The sequence below is a fragment of the Ambystoma mexicanum genome, chromosome 4q (assembly GCF_040938575.1).
Source record: "Ambystoma mexicanum isolate Mex_15411 chromosome 4q, UKY_AmexF1_1, whole genome shotgun sequence".
Lineage (NCBI taxonomy): Eukaryota > Metazoa > Chordata > Amphibia > Caudata > Ambystomatidae > Ambystoma > Ambystoma mexicanum.
The window spans coordinates 886,807,365-886,830,058 of NC_090928.1; positions in this window are offsets into that span (position 1 = coordinate 886,807,365).

Sequence of the window (22,694 nt, forward strand, 5' to 3'; positions counted from 1 at the left end):
GGTCGTCTGAGTTGATGGCACGTAATCTCGGGACGTGATGTAATAATGTTACGATGTTCCTGCGATTTAAAATCAAGTTATCATGAGGCTGCAATCGCTCGACAAGTATTCTAACTGAGGAATGATGATGGGATCCCCTGGATGTTAGGATCTCTTTCGTTGTTTTAGTTGTGTTTATGGATCTTGTTATGTAATCATTATTGTTCCTCTCTGGTAGTAGTGAGCGTTGGAACTCGACTCTCATTACGAGCTCCGACTTGACTCTTTCTCTGGTCCGAGGATAGATTAACTTGATCAATACACTTTTCTAATTGGTAAATTCTGTTTTGCTCTTGCCGTTTGTCTTGCATGGTCAGAAAATTTTTGCTCTTATTCGGTGGGGCGACTCCCTTGTCGTTTGTTTGGAAGTTTCGCCCAGGTGGACACTCAACGTTAGCCTTGGATGACATGGTAGGAGCACTCGCTTTGGCGTCGTTCCCAATGGAAATCGCTCTACCCATCGCGGATGCTTCTATCTTTAAGCACTCCGTTTTCGGCTCGTTACCAGTATATGGTTTTTCACAAAGTACAGCACTGGATTCCAAGTTTTCATATACACTGTCATCATAAATTGACATATTTAATAAGTCAATTGAGGGTTGTTTCTCTATGCTTACTGTATTGGATTCCTTAGGGACACTCTGTGTCAGATAGACTGGCAGGAGCCTGTTTTTGAGTTTGCTTGACAGACTGCTTTATTATTCCCGGGGCTAACGTATGGACCACCTTGATGTTACGTAAAAATTTGCGTGCTCCATTTTGTTTGTTGCCTCTCTTGACGGGTAGATTTTTGGATTTTTTTTTTAATTGTTGTCCGGTCAGATGTTTACCCACACTTTTTTGTGATGATGTCTCGTCTTCTTTGTTGAAAATGGAGAATAATGGTCGAATTGAGTCTTCAATGGGGCCCTGCTCGGTCCAGTTTGGTTCCACACGCTGCGGCTGTGTGGTAGAAGTTGATTCAACTTGTGAATCTCTCAGAGCTAAATTTGCAGAGTTTTTAGCTTGTTCGAATGCAGTATGGAAGGATACGTCAGTAATTTCAATAATTGGAATAACTTCAGGACTTGGAGTTGCTATACTTGCTGAGGCACAGAGTCTTATAGGCTGTAGTCCGAGTTTTTTTGATATAGTAGTAGAAGCCATGGAGGAATTCACAGGTGGAGTCTGATCAAGTGTCTTCTCAGATAATACTCCAGGGTTCGCCTGTGTTAGGCTAGATTTGATAATTGGACGAAGGGCCAGTGAATTTGCGGTGACACCACAGTGATCTGTTCCTTGCGTAGAATCTTCAGTTGCCAGTTGTGATAGATCATGGGGTCCCTTTTGTCCTAATACTGAATGTGGTCGTTTTCCTTCCCCTTTGAATATGGCTAATGCTTCCTTGGCTACTTCAGCGAGTAGTCTTTTGTCAGTTGCGTCATTATTCCTTTGTTTAGTCACAAGCTTATGTAGGTCGTCTAGTTTTCCTACGCCCACCAGCTGTGTTTTATTAGTTAATCCACATATTTGTTCTATGTTCACTACTTTTGAATTAAGTAGTGCCACTACCGTGGTCAAATCTCGGGTGGCCTCGTGTAAATGTTCGTACAATTTTATGAACGGAGCAAGAGAGATGGTTAATGAGGATAAAACTAGTTCTTGCAGGCATGTGGTCGTCATAGCGGTGTTATCTAAGGAGCTGTGAGTGGGTGCTTTCGAATGGTTGAGGCTTCTGGCAATATTAGTTCTGTTTCTTCTAATTTTCGGGAATGGTCGTTCAATAAAGGAAGACTCAGTGGTCTCATCACTGTCTGAGTCGCGGTCAGAGTTTTTACTACTCAGCGACAGAGTCTTTTTTTTGTGTACAGAAATCATGGTCAATTGACGTTTTATTGTATTATTTGATCTTTTTTGTGACAGAGGTGGTAAACCGTGCGAATCCGGGCTGAAATCCACCCGCTCTCTTGTTGTCGACATTTTTGCTCGCTTGTATGGAACGTTTACGGCTCCTTCATCTTTTGAGCCGCCCCCACAAGCTAATCTCGAAATGTCGCGTTTTAATGAATATTTAACCCCTTCATTGTTAGGGGTGACTACGGTTGTTACTGTGTCAGCTACACTATCGTTTTCTTGTGCATTATTTAATGTAATTAATTTTTGTAGCACGTTTGTTACGGGATCTGACGGTTTTCGCCGTGCTTTCTGAGTGGTTTGCATGTCCGTCGTCGTTGCGCAAGCCCGCGAGCCCACGCAGAAGTCAGTGGGCGGGCCGATCCTCTCCTCATCCGCGAGTGCGAGTGCGTCCATGCCAGAGCCGCCAGAACAACCCCTCCCGCCAAGAGCCGGCCCGTCCTCCGTCCAAGACGAGGGCGGGCCAGGCTGCCGGGCGCCGACAGACAGGCAACCTGCCGGAGGCAGCGAGACACGGGCGCCCGCATCGACTGTTCGCCGGTCCCCCACTCCAGCCTCCCACTCTCCGCACAACAACCCCTCGCTCCGCGCTGCACTCGCGGCCAAATCAGCCGAGGCACCCATCATCACCTCCGGTGCCATCGACAACACGGCCCCCCATTCGGCCTCCGCCAGGGAACAACACACCATAGGTAAGTTAGTGTGAGTTCCTGTGTCTCTCTTGGCTTTGTTTACTGTCCGTGTCTCCAGTACATCATATGGGGGTTGAGCTACTTGATCTGCCACAGCGCTGTATAGTTCAGGTGCAGAATATTGGGGCGGAGCTTGCACTTGTTCCTCCGGTGAGTCAATCGAATAGGGAGTTTTTGTCCCCCCCCGCTGAGTCTGTGTATTACAAGTGCTTCCTTCGCAAAATACATCATCATTTAAAATGCCAGAGTTTGATAATACGGCAGAATTTGCAAGCATGTTTGTATGCGTGTGTGTTTCCATGTCTTCCGGATCTTCGCTTGTTAATACACATGAATGATAGTTACTTACTTGGATTTGCCGACTGCTTTGTTGTCTTCGATGAATTGCTGCTGAGTCCCCATGTTTCTTCTGAGCACGAGTTTTGGGCGAGGACATCTTTGTCAAAAGTACTCTAATGAAGATTTGCGTGCCTTTGTCCCTCAACTCCCAACTCGCCAAACAGCTAAACAGCAGAGAGAAAAATCCTCAGCCCTTTTCTCCTCAGGGCTTAGCGCCACAAGGGCGCAAGAGGCGGCCTTTTGTACCCTGTGACCTTACTGGTTGTTGTAATTAAAGGTACAGGTACCTGCACACGCACCTCTTTGTCCTCTTTGTCGGCGGAAGAGAAAGTAGAGTAGCTCGGTATTGCCACTATCACTCGCCACAGCTAAACAGCAGAGAGAAAAATCCTCAGCCCTTTTCTCCACAGGGCTTAGCCGATGTTATGGGCACAGAAGGGCACTGCCTAAAAACCCCATTGGACTACCCACACAGTAGCCTGAAACCATTGGGAATGGAAATGCTGATTGCCAAAAGCCACCTAGAACTGTTGGGAATTCATTTTCTTAAATCCCAAAAAGGGGTGCAGTACCAGTACTCACCACTATCCAAAAGCCGGCGTTTTAAAACAACACCAGATTTTACTTTTTTGTAAAACTGAATAAATGGACCCAAAACAGGCCAAAGAAAGACTTACTGAGAGGTGGATCCAATGTAAAGTTATATTCTGAAGTGACTTGAAGGTTTATAACAAGACTGGCTGAGCTGTGGATTTCAGCAGTTTAAGTAAATTTGGACTGAAAGACACTACAAATCTAAATGTTTAAAAGAAATGAGTGACCTACTTTGAGTGTCACATAGGTTGCAATTGTTTAAATGTCATAGTTTTAAACTTCGAATCAGCATCCTAGCTGCATATGTAAAAAAATGTCTTGACTTAAACTGGGGAACAGAAATGACATGTAGCTAAAAACTGGCTTAAAGAGATTCCAATTTTGCCTGGCAACTACCCCCCATCAGGAGTGAAACTTGAGTCCCAGCTGTGTTCCCAGGCCTATCTGCCTTTTGCTGGCAACACTAAGGATATGCCATCTCTCTGATAATTGAATTAAGGGGAGCCCCCACAGAATACAGGAGCTCTGAACAAAGCCCTGTCCTGACTCAGGCAAAGGTTTTATTACGGGGGCTGTAAAAGTAGCTTCCTCCTGAAGCAAAGGGGAGGAGCACTGCCTGTGAGAGCAAGCTGGCTTGGCAGAACTGGAAAAACCAGAAATTCAACCTTGTGCTGGGGGAAAACCACACCCCTTTGGGGCCAGAACATAACTCTAAAAAGATGAATAACTCAGAGCGGACATGTGAACATTTTTATAAATGATACCATAATTCTTGTGATTTTTCTGCCCACATTTTAAGAGGTTTTTAGAACCGGTGGTATGTTCAGGGGAGTTTTAGCAGAAAAGAGGATATTACTCAAAATGTGTGCATATGAAAAATCTGACACTTCATCAACTAATGTCCATACTCCTTGCGCACATGTGTGTAAATTTGGGGTAATGTCCGGTATTGCAAACCAGTTAAAAAGTGCAAAATATTGCCATTTCTGAATGCAAGCTCCCAGGAAGAGCAGAGTTTGAACAGGGGATACCTCCTGTGATATGTCAGGGGTGCATATGATTTTAAAACAATATGTACCTCTGCAAATATGTATTTGGTTCAAATCTAGATTTATGTGTAAGTTGACAGGAGGAGTGGACTTTCTGCAGGCTGTAAAATGACATCACTCTGACACAACTTAGCTCCCCCAATCAGGGGAGAAATGAAAGCTTGGCCAATGATAAGTGGAGAGGGGCTGGCTAGTGATGCTGCTCACACACACCCATAAAAAAAACACATAAAAGCAGAGAGACAGGACAGATAGGGACCTTCAAATCCATTTGCTGCGGGACGCTCTGCGGGAAAATCCATACTTTACCTCCATCAACCTTCAGAGAGCAGACATAGAGACTTCAAATCTATCAAATATCCAGAACGCATGAACTGGACATAAAGATATATCAATAAGGGTTTTCATTCAGTATTCTAGGCTAGGCGTTGACTTGGCTGTAGTGCTGAATTGAATCCTCTTACAAAGTGGGGGCTCGTGCCGGACGTTTGGGTTAGATCTACCATTTGTGCAGATTAATACAGCGTGCCAGCTGACCAGATACACATATCCGGTTGGATCACCACGCTGTGTTACGCTGTAAAGCACTCCTCAAAGGAACGCTCTTAGGAAAAGGTCTGTTTTGCAAAAATAAAATACAAACTTCTGTAAGTCAGGACAGAGACCAATCTCTAGAATGACAACCTTAGTAGACATGAAAATAGCCAGAGAGCACCTCTTACATAAACTATTTGTGAGAGGTGAATGGACTGAACAGGGCCAGGATGCCTGGTTGCAGGCCATCACACGACAGGTCACTGAAACAGGGTCAGACCTATGGAGAGATCAGGGTCCATTACATGTGGCCCTGAGTGAACTATATATGGCTCCTAAAGCCAAAGATGAACACAATAAGATTGCCAGGATAGCAGCATACCTGTACCTATATATGGGAGACATGCAGGATAAATGCACTGAAAGCCGAGATCTGGCAAATAGGCAACAGATGGCAGTAGAGAAGGCCCGATCTGATCTGGCCTCTTCTGAGCAGAGGCTGCAGAGGAGCCAGGAGTCAGAAAATGATAGTAGGCAATATATCATTAAAATAAAAGAGGATATGGGCATCCTACAACAGGAAAAGACAGACCAGGATACCAGATTTCTGGCCCTGCAGAAGGAGCACCAAGACAGTTTGGACTCCTTACTGCAGAACCAGAAAAAGTTGGAGCAACAGATCAATTTCAACAGGGCATGCGCGGAGCAGGTAGTCACCCTGCAAGGCCAGCTAGATAGAGAGAAAGAGGAGAGCAATAAACTGATTCTGAAAGACCTGGATACCCAGGCAGAGTTTGATGAGGAGCGCCAAAAAGCTGGTGCCTTTCAACGACAGAGGGACGACCTGGCAGCACAGATGCAGGCTCTCAGTCAGGAAAGAGACACTTTAGGCCAGGAAGTCTGCCACTTAAAAAAGGAAATTGAAGAAAATCACCTGGCCCTCCAGGGGCTGGGTGACCTCCAAAAAGAAAACCAGAACTTGGTAGAGCACACCAGAAAGATGGAAGATGCTCTGGCAAGAAAGGAGCAGGCCAGTAGGGATGGGACTCAGGAGGTAAACCTCCTGCAGCAAAGACTGGCCCAGTTCTCCAGGACCAACCAGGAAGCACAGAGGGAAAATGAGGCCCTCTGTCAACACAATGATAGGCTCCAACAACAGGTAGCGATGCAGGAGATACTGATAGAGTCTAGTAAGGCCTTGACTGAGGAACTGAAAGCACAAATGCAGGCTCTTGCATTGCAACAGGGAGCAGGGGCGGATAGAGATGAGGTCCGCTGGGAAAGAGAGACTCCTGACCATAACCTCAGGAGCCCTAACACCAGGGGCCTTCCTCTCTCCCAGTCCCTGGACTCTACCAACCCCATGTCCCCTGGCGCACATGAGCACAGGGCCACAGGGATGGCAGATTACTATCCAGCTAAAAGTATGGGGCTCATAGGCCAGTACCACTCAGGAATGGAGGGGTGGGCATCCGGGTATGGGCACCCAAGTACAGTACAGTTTAATGGGGAACCCCAGGAGAGTAGGCCCATTAAGGGCATCCTGAAAACCTCTGCCCAGTTAGGTCAGTGGAGGGGGTACCCAGCAAATCCTGGCAGCAAGGAGGGATCTGAAGACTCCTCTGAGCGGTACAGGACACAGGAGACCAGGTCCCCACATTCTGCCAGCCATTCCCAGGCTCGCAGAATCCGGGAAAACCTGGAAGAACAGACAGGAACCTCTGGGAGCAGTGCCTCTGAGTCAGAGGATGAATGGACAAGGGTTACCCGAACCAAAAAGGCCAATAAGGCAAAAAGGGCCTTGCTTAAGGACCCCTTAAAGCAGATTAAGGCGATCAGGAGCGTCATCACGCCTTACCATAAGAACGCTAAGTATTCTGTTTGGGAGCACTTAGAGTTGTTTGAGCAAATGATGGAGACTTTCCATTTGAAGGACAGCCAAAGCTGTATTCAATATGTAAAGTGGACCTTCTCCCCGGAATACTCCAGTTTCTTTGCGGGGCTGGAGGACCAAAATCATTTAAGATGGTCCACCTATAAGGCGGCCATCTTGAAACATTTTTCCATTCATAGAAATCCTCAAGAGGCTCGCAAGGCAGCCTACAATTTGCAATGTGGGGAGGATCAGGCCCCACAAGAATTTGTGCAAGAACTGAAACGTGCTTTTGCGCAGACCACCAGAAGGGTGCGCACAGACAGTAGAGAATTCATTATTACATTTTTTCATGCCTTGCCCAAATACATAATGACCCAGCTCGTGAGGGATTTTCACGAGAAAAGATCTTTAGACTGGGTCATTGAACAGGCTACCTGGATCTATGAGGTGCAGAAACCGGTGGAAAACAAAAACCAGCCCAAAAACCCCAAAACTAACAGCACCCCTGCTGCTGCCAAGGTGGCAGAGGTAAGGGTCACCCCCGTTTTAGAGTTGGAGATGGGGGGGCCTAAAACCCTACCTGCACCTAATAATGCTAGGCCCAGAAGGTCCTCGGGCCAGTCACAGACAGGGAGCCAGGGAGGCAGCCCCACAAATGGGGTCCCTCGCTCTCCTGATTATGTAAGTCCCCTTTACAAGGGAAATCGACCCATCCTGGGTTATGTGTGGACTCCTCCAGCCCAAAGGGGGGGATCCAGCCAAGCACCTAACCCAGGGAACTTCCCTCCCAACTTCCCACAGGAGGGCAGAAATTCTCCAAATCCTGGGCAGAACTTTTTCCCCAGGTATCCACCCAATGTCCAACCCCAAAATCATCCATCCTTCTTTCCCCAATTCCCTGAGCCCAGACAACCTAATCCGGGAGAGGGGAGGCCAAGTGTGGAGGGGTACCCAAATCTTCCCAATCCGGGGTATTACCAGAGAAGGGACAGCTACCCTTCCCGGGATCAGCCCAGGGGAGAAAACAGGGCCCCGTATCAGCCTGAGCGGGTTTCCCAGTTAGAGCGCCAGGTTCAAAACATGGCGCGGGATCTGGGTCACATACTGAGGGCTCAGCAGAACCCTCAGATGGGTGTGCCGGTGCAGAACGCACCCAACTCTGGACCTGGTGCCCCAGAACAATGACGGGGCAGCACCCCGATAACTCACCGGTTCCCAGGGAGGAGGCACAAAGGGAAGGGGGGTGTAAAGCCTTGGAGGAAGCTTCCTTCCTCACTTGTAAACAGCCCCTGGAAACCCAGGAACCGGAAACAAAATCTCTTGCCCCTGAAAGTCTGCCTCCTAAGGAGCAGAGGGGTGGTAGGAGAAACAAAAGACCCAAACAGACTCAGTTTGAGGAGGAGGTACAGATATTCCAATTTGAGGGAGAGGGATCCTCAGAGGATCCTGGGAAAAGGATCTTCTCCTTCAGAGAGGGGGGAACTCCTCCCAAAGAAAAATGGGTCCCTAGGGATGCAAATCCAGACTGGGGAGATGTGGAGACTGAGCTACCGCCGCCCACCATCTCATCCCAGAACCAACAGCAAGAAAATCCCCTGGTTCAAACCCATCCTGGTGACTGCCTCCAAAAAGGGGGGGGCGGCCCGGAACCAGAGCCAGGGGAACCCACAATGGCTCTGATCTCCAGTTGCCAAATTTTTCTTTCAGATTCCCAAGGCTCTCCACAGAATTCCGCCCAAATCTCTTCGCTAGCGATGTCCAAAACCAGAAAGCTAGCCCACCAGTTGTCCAAAAATGTGCATTATCTGTGCCCCCTTGAGGAGAAGGAGGGAAGATATTATGCCCCGGTACAAGTACAGGGGCAGGGTACAATTCTGGCACTGGTGGACACTGGATCTCAAGCTACCCTTCTGTCCAGAAGGGCCTTTGACGAACTGAATGCAGGAAGGGGAGGGAATTACCAAATTCCTCTCACCTCTCTTCCTGGGCAACTCCAGAACTTTGACGGGAAGGAAATTCCCCTCGAGGGGACGGCAGATTTGGACATTAAAATTGGGCGACACAAGTTGAAACACCCGGTCATAGTTGTCACTCCAGAGGGCACCCCTTGTTTACTAGGGAATGACCTCCTGAGAAGGTTGTCACCCCTAATAGATTGCGTAAACAAGGTCCTCTGGACCCAGACTAGCCGACCAATAAAATTAAAACAGAGTGTCAACCATGTTAGTTTAAACGGCACCTGCCACATGGTTGAACAAAAATCTGACCAAGTAGAATTCCACTTCCAGAATAACCAGATTCCAGACGTGACAGTAATAGCAGTAGGACAAGAGACTGGTGGTGGAGGGTCCTCTCTATTTCTGAAAATCAACCTTCCTTCCAGTCTAAAGTGGTACTCCACGCTGGAAGGAAACACTCTGAAATTCTATACTAATCCACAATCAGAAACTCCCACTCCTATAGTCCAGAAAGATGTGAAATCAGAGCCTGGCTGATATTCAGCAAATTGGAGAGCAGTTGTTCATCCCTGTTCAGTTAAATGATGGGAAGGACTCTGTTCTCGCTTGAGTGTGTGTGAACAACGGTAAGAGCTTCATCAGCGAAGCCATGTTCCGCCAACTCCCAAAAGATCCAGCCATTCCCACATTCAAACTGATAGACAAATGGGAAATGGACCTGGAAGCACCCAATTCCAAACATCTCCTGCCAAGCAGGTGTATGCTCAAAATCTCCATTGGCAACAAGAGCATAGTCCACAATTGTTGGGTCGTGCGAGACGTCCCTGCCGCCTTTTACTTAGGCAGTGACATTCTCAATCGCTTTGCCATTAGTTTGGACCTAATAAACTTCAAAGCTTGGTCCCGATTAGCGGATAATCCCATGGGCTTTGATGATCCAGAAAAAGCATTTAGGTCAGCTCAATTGCTACCTTATGCAGTTGAAATTCAGGTTAAAGAGGAAGTCACCATCCCAGAAAGGACCCGACAATTCTCCCTGGAAGTGAAAGTTAAAAGGGGACAAGAGTTGAAAAACCCTGATGCTTACATACATCTAAACGCTTCTCTCCAACAGCAAGGGTTGGGGGTAAACCCAACTCCATTAGTCAACATAGAACATGACACCATTCCAATAGAGGTGGATAACAGCGACTTAAAGAGTATTACTCTAGCCGCAGGCACCATTATTGGAATGGCGGTTGATGACCGACATTTTTCCATAGATTTAGGTAATGAACTGTTAGGGCCAATCCCCAAGGACTGCTTTGACAGTGACAGTGATGACAATACAACACCAGACAGGATTTTTACCCGGCATGGGGGGAACTTCCTGGTGTACACTTCCTGCCCCTATGGTAAGGAAGATGTGACTTGTGACTTCGGGAGGGATGAGGTGATTTTCCAGGTCCATGAGGGCTGCCTTTCCCACCTGAAGCCTCCAGTCCAAATCAGCACTCTGACCAGGGACTTCTCCACCCAGCTGGAGGAGGCCGCTGAATTAGCCAAACCAGAAGTCTTTCCAGGCTTCAGGCAGATGGTGGAAGAGAGAGTCAACCTAGCTGATGCCTGTGTGACTCTGGAACAAAAGCAAAAGTTGAAACAAGTTTTCTTGGATTTCCAAGATCTCTTTGCGGTAGACTCATATGACTGTGGTCGCACTGACATCCACACAACAACAATCCCCACGGACCCTGGCATGACTCCTGTGTTTGTGAAGCAATATCGCTTGCCTCTCGCATCAATTGAGTCCCTTACTGAAATATTTAAGAACCTTGAGTCCAGGGGAATAATCCGTCCAGTCCACAGCACCTTCAATAATCCGGTGCTGGGAATATTGAAGCCAAACGGCCAGTGGAGACTCTGCGCCGACCTCAGGGAGCTCAACAAACGGGTCCATACTTCCCGATGGCCTCTTCCCTACATTGACCAAGGGCTGGCCCAGATCCAGGGGTCACAGGTATTCACTGCAATAGACCTGACCAATGGGTACTGGACCGTGCCTGTCAGTGGGGAGGACCAATACAAACTGGCTTTTACCTTTGGGGGCCAGCAGTACACATGGACCCGGACTCCTTTCGGATACCTCAACCCCGGCAATGAATTTAACATTTTCCTACATAAGGCCATGCCCGACCTGGGTGCGAGGGGTAACCTGGCTTATGTAGATGATGTCCTCATCAAAAGTTCATCTGTGGAGGAACACATAGCGGAGATCCGTTATGTTCTGACCCAGTTGAGGGCCGCCGGAGCAAAACTTTCCTTTCAGAAAGCACAGTGGTGTAGAACCCGTGTTAATTTCTTGGGGCATGAGATTACTCCTCAGGGTCTCTGTCCCCAGGAAAAGAAAGTGGAAGCACTTCAGAAACTGAAAGACCCCACAACTCTGCGGGAACTAAGGAGCCTCCTTGGACTGACTAATTACAGCAGAAAGTTCATTGAGGGCTACGCAGAGATCACCAGACCCCTGATTCATCTCCTGAAGGGGGGGGTCAAGTGGCAATGGGGTCCAGAACAAGCCGAGGCGGTAAAACAACTCAAGAGAAGCCTCTCACAAGCGCCTTGCCTAGCTTACCCTGCCAGAAACAAGGAGTTTTTCCTGGAGACGGGGTTCTCTAATACGTGCTTGACGGCAGTATTATACCAAAAGCATGACAAGGTCAATAAAGTAATCTCCTATGCGAGCAAAACTTTATCCTCTGTGGAGGAAAAATTCAACGATTGTGAGAAGGCACTCCTGGCAACGGTGTGGGCATTGAAGAATTACCGCCCGTTTATCCAGGGGGAACACATCATAGTGGAGACTCCACACCAGCCTCTGCAATATCTCCAAAGTGACAGAATCCGGGCCGGAAATGTGAGTAATTCCCAAATTACTTCCTGGATTCTGTCAATGCAAGGCTTTCCTGTGGAGGTCAGATATGGCCAAAACAAGAAGAGTCCCCTCGCGCAAGGTCTGGCTGACTTGCATGATTGTGCCAGAGAAAACTGTCTCGAGGACGAAAGTCTAAAAATCAAGGACAACACGAAGGCATACCTTAATTACCCACACAAAGCCTTTGAAGAGGAAAAGTGTGAGGGAATGCCCACTGTGTATGTGGATGGATGCTCTTACCATGTTGACAACAACGGGGAGAAAGAACTGGTGGCCGGCGTAGGGAATGCATGGGTGAATGAGTCCCCAGAACCCTCCGCTGGATACAAAATTGGTCCCCGAAGTAGTCAGGTGGCAGAATTGATGGCTGTGCATCAGGCCATCCTCACTGCTGTCCAGCATCAACTCCACGAACTGGTCATAATCACAGATTCGGATTATGTACGGAACGGGTTCGTGGAGCACCTGGTTAATTGGAAAACCAGAGGCATGTTATGTGCTAACAACAAACCCTTGAAACATGGGAAGTTGATCCAAAACATTGATGATCTGGTCACCTCGAATGAGATGACCATCTATTGGAAAAAGATCAAGGGTCATTCCAAAGTAGAGGGACCAGACAAAACTGGAAATGACTTAGCTGATCAGCTGGCCAAAACCGGGGCCATCCAAGGGGATCTAATTGAGATTGAGTCCCTGTTGGGGGAAATCCAGGTCACTGCTATCACTAGGTCCCAGACAAATGCTCACAACGACCTTTCAATTGCACAATGGAGTAAGGAGACCCCTGATGCTGATTTGATTACCGCTCAGAAGGGGGATCCAATTATTGGTAAGTTTTACCAGCACCTTGAGGACCCTGAGAACTTTCCCCTGACGGATACCGATTACATTGGGAAAGAGGACCTAAGAGTGTTGATGAAATGTCCAAAAATGTTCCGGATCCAAGACGGTTTGTTGGTAAGGAAATCCAAAGCTGCCCACGATCAGTGGGTGGTTCCTACCTCATTCCGAAGCCTGATGTTAAGTCACGCCCATGATGCGGCCACCGCCGGTCATAGGGGGTTTCACACAACACTGGAAATCTTAAGAGAGGTTGCATACTGGCCACACATGGGGCAGGACCTCGACCAATACTTGAAGGGGTGTCTTGTGTGTGCACAATTTCAGCCATCATCCCTCACGCACCGCGCGCCTCTCCAAAAGCGGGGGATGACACTGCCGTGGTCAGATTTACAAATCGACTTTGTAGGCCCTGTGATTCGCTCTGCTAGGGGGAATAAGTACATGTTGACTGTGACATGCTTGTTTACCAAGTGGGTGGAATGTCTCCCAGCCCCAAATTGCAAGGCAGAAACGGCAGCTGCCTTGATGATTAACCACATCTTTTCCCGTTTTGGTCTACCTCAAAGGATTGAGTCAGACAGAGGTAGCCACTTCACCAGTGAAGTAATGACAAAGATGTGGGAGATACTGGGGGTCAAAAGGAAGTTGCATATTGCTTACAGGCCAGCTTCTTCTGGGGCAGTAGAGAGATATAACCAAACCATTGTGAGCATATTAAAGAAGTTTGTGGCAGATTCTGGGCCAAGTTGGGATATCCGATTACCTCTGGTCCTAATGGCCATCAGATCTACCCCTTCATCTGCAACCAAAATGTCACCATTTGAGTTGATGACTGGGCGCAAGATGGTGCTTCCGCAGCATTTGCTCTATAGGACCCAAGAGCAGACACTGATAAATGCCTCCACTACTCATGAGTATGTGGAGAATTTAAGGAAACACCTCCAACATGCTTTTGCTTACGCTCAGCGGAATCTAGAAAGATCGGCTGATAGCATGAAGACCCACTATGACCTGAAGACTTCCAGGAAGGAATATCAGGTGGGGGACCGGGTCTATCTATACAATTTCCAAAGACACTAGGCAAAACAGCGGAAATTTTTGCCTACATGGAAGGGACCCTTTGAGATCATCGACAAGATCTCCCCTGTGGCCTACAAAATCCACATCCCCAAAGGTCCTTTGGCAGCGGGGGAAGACAAGTGGGTCCACATAAACCAGTTGAAATGTTGCCATCCCAGGCACACTCTGCAACAACTGGAGGAATCCTCTGGAATCCTAGCGGGTACTGTCTCAGACTAATTCAGTTCCAACCATAAAACATACCACATCTAGTCTCTAAAATATTGTGATTTGCATGAAACTGTCTCTTAGTTATACTGTTCTTTTTCAAAATAAGAATGTAATGTTTCGTTATGATGAAATGCATATGCTGCCCCACTATCTCAACAGTGGTGGAAAAACGTCTATGAGTAGGTATTGCCGCTCTTCCTTTGTCGTCCTAGGAGAAAGAAAACCTGGAGACGGGCCAAGGAGGACGATCCGGAGACCGGGAGCAGAGACGCAATGGGCCCGGGGTACCGCACAATATTCTGGACGAGCCAGACCAATCAAGGTAGCGATCGCGGCGGTCAAGACTAGGTCTCAAGAGGGGTGAGGGTGACTGAAAGCCCGCAATGAGCACCCAAAGCAAGATCACTTACAAACTACTCCAAACAGGTGTTATATAAAAAATATATACACATTTATTTTAAGGCCTTTAAAACAATGACCGTAGCGAGAAAATCACAATATCACAATATTAAACCAACACATACCATATCAACACAATATATATACAAATACGACAGTCGCAAGCGTTATATGCACGAAATGTGTAGTCCACCTGCAAGGGAAGGAAAACAGGCAGTGCGATACAATGCTTTAGACTCAGTTCGCCTTCAGAGGCACCTAACTAGATGGAAGTCCGAGCCCTGCGAAGAGTGGAGCCTTGTGCTCAAAGTACCTGCACGCGCTGGTGCCAACGGGCAAAAGGAGAAGCTCTTCGAAGGAAGTCGGGCAGTTCAGTTTAGTGCTTACAGAAGAAGAACAAGTTCCGTGACTCAAGCGCAGCCTCCACAGTGGGCAGAAGCAGAGCGCGAGTACGGCAAAAGGGTGCTGTTTTACACAGCGGGGAAAAGCAATGGGCTCCTGCAGGAGGGCGACCAGATGCTAGCTAAACTACTCACCGGTCCCCGATGCAAGCAGACCCAGGCTTCTCCGCGTCAGTTTCAGCAGCTGGCAGGTTCAGAAGAGCAGGGAACGCCTCGTCGTCGTGTTGAGTAAAAAGACATCCCAATCGAAGAAACCCGCACAGTTTTGTCACCACAGCAGGGCAACGGAGCGGCCGTGTGTATCTGATCCAAATGTACACTACTCACTTCCGACCTGGGAACGCCAAGTGTACGAAGCGTGTGAGAGTGACAAGGACTCGAAATACTACACAACCTGGCGGCGGTTACAGAGCAAGACTCCCGTGTAAGCTGGTCAGTCAGCTGGATGGCCCAGAGACGCTTCCGAAGGCTTACTGGCAGGAGATGGTGAAGATGCCGAGAATAGCTGTTCCCGCTATTCCAAGGGTCGAAGTACCAGTACAGGCCTTCTGGTTCGATCAAAGGTGAAAAGGGTTTCACAAGGCGACAGCAGTGCAGAGGAGAAGTCCTTCAGCGGGTCACCAGCGATTCCTCGGTCCAGCCTCTTGGTTGCAAGATACTTGGCTCCTGTATTCCTTCGTTCGTGAGAACTCAGGAGATCGACATGGTAGTGGTGTTTCCAGCCCCCTCTTATCCACGGTTCCCTTTGCGCCAAAACGGAGGGGACCCAATGGGAGATCCGCTCATCAACACTCACACCATACGTGGACCAATCACGGACCACGGTGGTCCCAGGCATTCACACCACCCTAGACTCTCTGGCACCCAGGATGTGTATTGGGACCAGACACCCCAGCCCACATCCTGGAGGCACACACAAGACATGTAGAAGCCCGCGAAAGCATCCGTGTTTCGCGGGAAAGTACATGCCCAAATAAGGAAGGCCCCGGGTCGGCACGACCTGAGGAAGGTGAAGGGAGCAAGACAGTCAGCGGACAGGACAAAGGAGCCTCGTGGTCTGGCCATTTTGGGAGCCAGGCCACCATTTTGGGTTAAGCGCAGAAAACGCGCTTAGAACGCCAAAAGGAGCTCAAAACACAAGAAACGATCGCTGCCACCATTCCCGTCCCTGAATTACTTGCACCGATCAGATACAATCCTAAACGAGTATCTAGGGCCCGTAGAAGGCTAGAGACCCAAGAAAGCTGTAACTTAGCTTACAGTGCCCTCTTGTGTCATGTTGCACGAAAGCCGCAACATGATAAAAGAAACTACGGGAAACAGCGTTCCCCGGTACTGACCGTCTTAAGGGCATGTCAGTTTCCCCATAAGAAAGGAGCGAAAGCCCAGACGAGTGCGGCAGAAGGCTGCACTTCTCTGGCAAAGTCAAGAACAAGGTGAAAAACAACAGCAAAAAATTTTGGGGTTGCCACATGGAAGGAAAATTACCTACAATTACGAAATCTTTCCTAACAGCTTTCACACGTTCAACTTCTTGAATTTTGTTGCCCTGGCGGCCTCCCGCTCCCCCCATTCACCCTGCTACCTGTGCTTCTCCAGTGTGACCTTGATGGGGCTCGGCAGTCGCTCAGGTAATCTGTTTGCTTTCGGACTTCTCTGTCTCTGATTTTGCTCATGTTTCGTTTTCAGCATCTCAGAAAGAGGTTGTGTTCCATGGACGCTTGTGGCTAGTAGCTGTCAGCGCTTCCTGTGGTAATGGTCTCTGCGTTGTTCAACGGGCACCTGGTCCAACACAGTAGGACTGTGATCACACCACCACCTAGCACAGTCTTTCTCTCCCTGCCGATACAACCGTTTCCCCGCTGTCTTCGTTGCTGGTTCTCTGGCATCTTGGGCTGGCTTTCTGCAGTTTTCCAAAACCTGTGGGTTCCGCAGCTTCCTCCAGTTCTGTCTCTCCAAGACATACTTACGTCAGGGGGCTTCCCCTGCGCACTGTACTCGCTCTCCTCTTGTGATCCACTTGTCTGTTAAATACAAGTATTTTCTTAAAGAGATACTCTCTTTGCCTTTGTTTGATCCACCATTGCATAGAGAACATAGAAGGATGATACAGTATTCTTCGAGGAGGCAGTCCCATATTTGCAGATATGGTGGTTGGCCTAGGGAGTTCCCTGTGGGAACAGAAGTCTTTGTCCTCTCAGGGAGAGTCACTCCCAGTGATGTCCCACTTACCAAGAACCCTACAGATTGTCTTGCGGAATGGGCTCACCTGCCGAGCCTCAAAGAGGGTGGCTCCACTTTTGGAGAAGGGACGAATACTCCTAATTCGTCACAATAACCAGAGTATTGTCGGGATCATCCTGAGCTTATCCACAAGGGGTTTAGTCCTAATTCTTTGTGAATTACAAATAAAAAAGCTGATGATGGAAGTCCCAACATCCTTTATGTGAAGACGATTTCTGTTCTCTGTAGTGGAGTTGTGTTTACAAAACCCCAAACGACAGCACTGATCATGCTTTGGCCCCACAATCTCTATTAAAGTCTGCTAGTAATGCTCGAAAATCTTTCACAAACCTAAAAATGACCCTTATTGATTGGGCTATTAATGTGGATTGTCAATTAACATGAACACACTCATCATTTTGTTAAAGCAGGAGACAATACAATCAAATTATCTGGATTGGCCTAAAGGCTCCTTCTGAAGACAAGAATCTAGTGGGCATTTTCTTAGTTCCCACTGGGCAGTCTCTAAGGCTCATATTCTGTGTTGGTACCAATTAGCCACTGAGAAGCCTTGGGGTTGATACTATTATGACCACATTCTTCGTATAGGACAAGGGAATTTTTCTAGTGCCTTTCCTATGGTATGGTTTGAGTCAACTGAAGTGAATTAGTGTAAAGTTCAATGTAAGGTTGGAACAAAGTCTACCACGCTAGTCTGTAAGTACATGTCCCCATCCCACATAACCACTGTAGAAATGTGGATATGCATCATTATCAGTATGCTAAGCACCCACGCAGGCACACCCATAGCATTTAAGGATTGCCAAAGTGTTTTATTAACCAGATCAAATACTGTCAACATGTTCATAAACACCAGATATATTGATGTTTGTGTGGTGATAACATTTTGAAAATAGCTAGAGATTTAGTGTTTGGATTGTTATACTTATCATCTAGAAACCCATACTGTGTACCCGATAGGTAATTATAATCCAGAATAAATGTGATGTGTTTCATTAAACAAGGTGCATTTTGAAATACTTTCTATCTTTAGATCATGTAATGGATATTAATCTCAACAGCAATGGGATTGCCTTTCAAACATTTACAGCACTGGTCCCTCCACTTTCCACTGGCACTTTTCCCCTCACCGCTCCCCTGCACTTGCGTGATCTCAATATCACTTGGCCTAGTAAGATCGTTATCTCTGTCCTCCCTCTGTTGCCCCTTCCTTGCCTCGTCGTGCCTTGAAACACTAATTTTTGTAGTTACGCAGTCATGTTCCATGGAGAACATTATATTTCATTGTTCTGCAAAGACAGGATAGACATAATGTGCATTATAAGTTATGTAGGTAGTTACATTTGTTGATTAGCCTAAACATTATAAGATTGTCATTATCAGTCAGAATTGCACAAAGGGCATCTTTTTTTACATGTATCTCCCGAAATGGTTGACTTAGAGTGAACCAAAGATGTGTTTCTATGCCCAGCTCAGCTTCTGTTAGACAAGAAATAAAAGTGCCAGCTTTCTGAAACACAGATCTCATCAATAATCAGTGACTGAGCCATTAAAAGAGATGAACAGACAGAGCAATGTGTACCCTGAACAAAAGGCCTTATTTTAGAATATAGGGAAAATAAACATACCAAATTCAGGGCATTCAGAAGCCCATTTCTTAAATTGAGCATGATGGCCTCTCTGAAATGACATTGATGGATGCATGGGCAGCCAGTAATGGCAACTTCAGAGGGATAGGTGGATAGGTGTCTAAACAAACCCTTAACCTTGACCTGGTAGAGCAATATGCCCCCTATTAAAATGTGTGTGTGTCCATTAGAGAGCCTATTAAAATTATTCCTTTGTTTCAGAATATATCTATCTGTTAATATTAAGACCCCAACAAAACAAGTCATCGGAAGCACTGAAATGCAATGCATTTAAAGTACCAAATAATGAAATACATTTTCAAATCCAATTGTTTAACTCCTTCCTCAATTAAAAAACCAAGGCTAGACTTGATGTTAGTGAAGTATCCCAATCACATGCAAATAAAAAGGACATATTGAAATGTATGTATTAGTAATACATTCACATATTTTAATAACCCTTATGTGTGCAGCTGCTGAAACATGAAGAATGACACTGAAACCAGAGTTTTCCTGCAATTCTGAGTATATAGGTCTCATTAATTGCACAGGACCACACAATATATGATAAGGGAAAGACATATTTTGGTTCAATTTGCCAATAATTTTGGAAGGGGCGCTAACTCAGAAATACATCATCATCTTATCCCATGGTTAAACAAATTAGGCAAATTGCAGCAAAGGGGAGGATTCTAGTAGTTGTGAATAAGTAAAAAGGAAACTATCACAGGCTCTGTCAAATCCAAAATTCTCACATTAAATTATGGTGTATGGATGGCGTTCTTTGGGTATTAAAAGTTAAACGTGTAGAAAGAGGAGAGAGTTTTGGGGAAGAAGCAAAGGAAGAGAGCCTTCCCAACAGAAGAAAAGCAAATTGAGGTTCCACCTGCAAGTAGGTGATGAATTCCCCTTACTAAGATCTTTATCAGAGGGCGCTGAATGCAGGAGCCTTTTTCAAGACATAACCATATTACCCGAGAGGGATTTGGAGGCAGGGGAAGACTGAAAGGAAGAGCTTACCTGGTGGATTTCCCTTGAGCTGTGGATTTCCCTGCCTGTGCCTGGCCTTTAAAAGACAAACACAAATGTGAGTAAACTAACCTCAGAGCATTTAGATAAAAGTATTTTGTGGGAACCCTATTTACAAGCAATGTCACTCAATGGGGACTGGCCCGGTAAATGAAACTTTCTGGAAGTATGTTTCAAATAGATTGGCCTAGAATCCAAAATTATGAAGGGCATACTAGTCTCCGACAGTAACCAATTCCCAGAGTTTTCACAGGAGCATATTATATCTGGGTTTGTGAGCATGGTGTACAACATGACTCATATATTCCGGGATTGATAGACTCGGTTCGTCCCCAACTCTACCACTTTTTAAATCTAGTCTCAAAGCCCTCCTCCTCTCTGAAGAACCTGTTTCTTAGCAAACTATGTTACTCCTTCACAATTTTTCCTCTCTCCCTACCCTCGCTAAAACACGCTTCCATTCACCCCTCGATCCTCATATCCGTACTTCTCCACCATCACTTTACTATTTTATTCCGTCCTATCCTCATCCCTGGTTTATGTTTCCATCTTCCCCTCCAACATCTGGTCTTAAAGTCATATTCTTTCTCTCCGTTGTAAAGGACCAATGTCTTCGATTCTGCTATCAAGTGTTAAATCGAAAGCATGCTGGGCCAACAATGTATTGCTTTCCCTGTGATTCATAAATAAAACTTCTGGACGTGTGAAACCATAGTTTTCTAAAAAGAAAAATCCTGAATAGAATGTTCATCTCCTGAAAGTTAAATACGAAGGGAGTTAGTTTGTCCCCTTCGTTCCCAAGAAAATGTAATCTTAAACAACCAACATAAGTATTCCTAATAACACTGCGCACTGCCTTGAGTCCTAATGCCAACTAAACTTAACTTGTGGATTTTCCTTTTTCATTTCATATATTTCACAAGCATATCATCTTATGCTTATGTGACACTTTGATAAATCAAGATCTTTTGTTCTCCAAAATAAAAGCTTCTTCTCTGAACTGAAGCCAAGTGTAAACAGGTCAACCCAAGCTAGAAATCAATAGTGTCCAACATTCTAGAGTTAAATCAACCTTAGAAAAGGAAAATCAATCGTTTTCTCTGATGCCAACATTTGTAGACTATTTCAGAGAAATCAAAATGAGTTACATTGTTATAAATTGTATTATAAAAATGTTTAACCTGACAACCAATTACAATGTGTATGTTTATATTGGAGAGGATGTTACTCTTTTGCCTAGAATAGTCATTCAGATTTGTTTTTGATATATATGGATGTTTGTGTTTATTGTGGATGTAGTCATTAGCAAGATAATAGCTGACCGGTTGTGTTTCTTTTCTTTAGACAAGCTATGCCCAATTTTGTAGAATTTTTTGGATGACTGGCCCAGCATTAAAAGTTAGGGGAATACTTTAATATATTGATTAATTATTTTAAATAAAACAGATTAAAAACAGCCTGTTTCTTGTCACAAACTTTGGGGTGAGATTGTCATGGTGGGGGACCAGGGGAGTTAGTATGAGATTAGGGGTATTTCGAAGTAACAATAAACGTTACACATTTAGATGTATTACATCTAAAGTCCTTGTATGACAAGGCAGCAGTGTTGAAAAATGCAGGTTCTCAGGAGAAGCTGCATGATTTACACGTAACACGTTTGTTAAGTCCATGCTACCCAGCCCATAAAATCTGAGGTTCAGACCCTCTGCGGCAAAGCACTCGCAGGACAAGACGGCAGTGTTGAACAATGCAGGTGTTTAGTGACAAAGGGGTCTCCGGGGCAGACGGTGAGTACAGACTATTCACCCGCCTTTCTGCGGCCGCCAGGTAAGAAATTGGGGAGTTTGCTTGCCTGCTCTGTGCTTCTTAGCCGTTCCGACTGCACCTCATCTCTAACTGTGTCCCTCCCCTCCTTCCCCTGCAACCTTTGCCTCTACCCCTGCCCCTTGCTTGGTGCTCCCCCTTACCCTGTGAGTCTTATCTTGCGTTCCCCTACTACCACTTCCTATCTCCCCTCTCACCCTCACTTCCTGTCACCCCCTGCGCCCTCTCCCTGCGTTGCCCCTCACATTCCATCCACACCCCGCTATCCCTGCCTGTTACACATTCGCCCTCGCCTCCTCCATCCTCACATCACTCACGCTTCACCTACCCTACCTGCGTGGCCCCTCGCAATCTTCAATTGCTCTGCCTTCACGTGTGCTACGCATCCCATGACTTGCACGCTTGCGTGGTCCCTAGCAATCTTGATTGCGTGCTTCTCCACACCCTCGCCTTCCCTGCCTTCTCGCACGCTCCCAACTTGTGTGGCCCTCGCAATCTCACGATCGTGTGTTCTCTAGCGCCCTCTCCATCCTTGGCCACACTCGCACTCTGCGTGTTCCTCTGAACTTCTGAGATCATCGTGCGACTTAGTGCCCTTTCCACCCTCAGTCTCGCTCGTGCCTGCGTTGCCATGCCCGCGTGGCCCCTCACAATCCCTGATCACGTTGTTCCTCGCACTTTCCACCCTGGTTTCAATCGCAGCGGCGCGTCCCTGACTGCGTGGTCCCTCGCAACTCCTGATCCTGTGTGCCTAGCACCCTTCTCCAGCCTCCTGCACCCTCGCACCCACCTCTTTGTGTCGACTGCTCTGTTCTTTTCATATTGTTCTATCTTTTTCCCTCATTGACTGCCCTGTTTTGCATTGTATTGCTTGTATTCTGCTGCATTCTTCCTTCATCTATGTTTTCATTTGTTGACTGCTCTGTTCTTCTATAGATTGCTCGGTGTTCCGCTGTGTTCCACCCACCTCTAGGATTTCTTTCGGCGACTGCTCTGTTTCTTGATGCCCTGGTAACCTGATTTTTTTACCGCACTGCCTTGTCTGCCTTGCTCTTCCTGCTGTGCTCTTGGCTACTTAGTTTAAACTGCCCACTATTTGTCTTGTCCCATTCTGTCTTGTCTGCTAGCATCCCTCCTTGTGTCCTCCA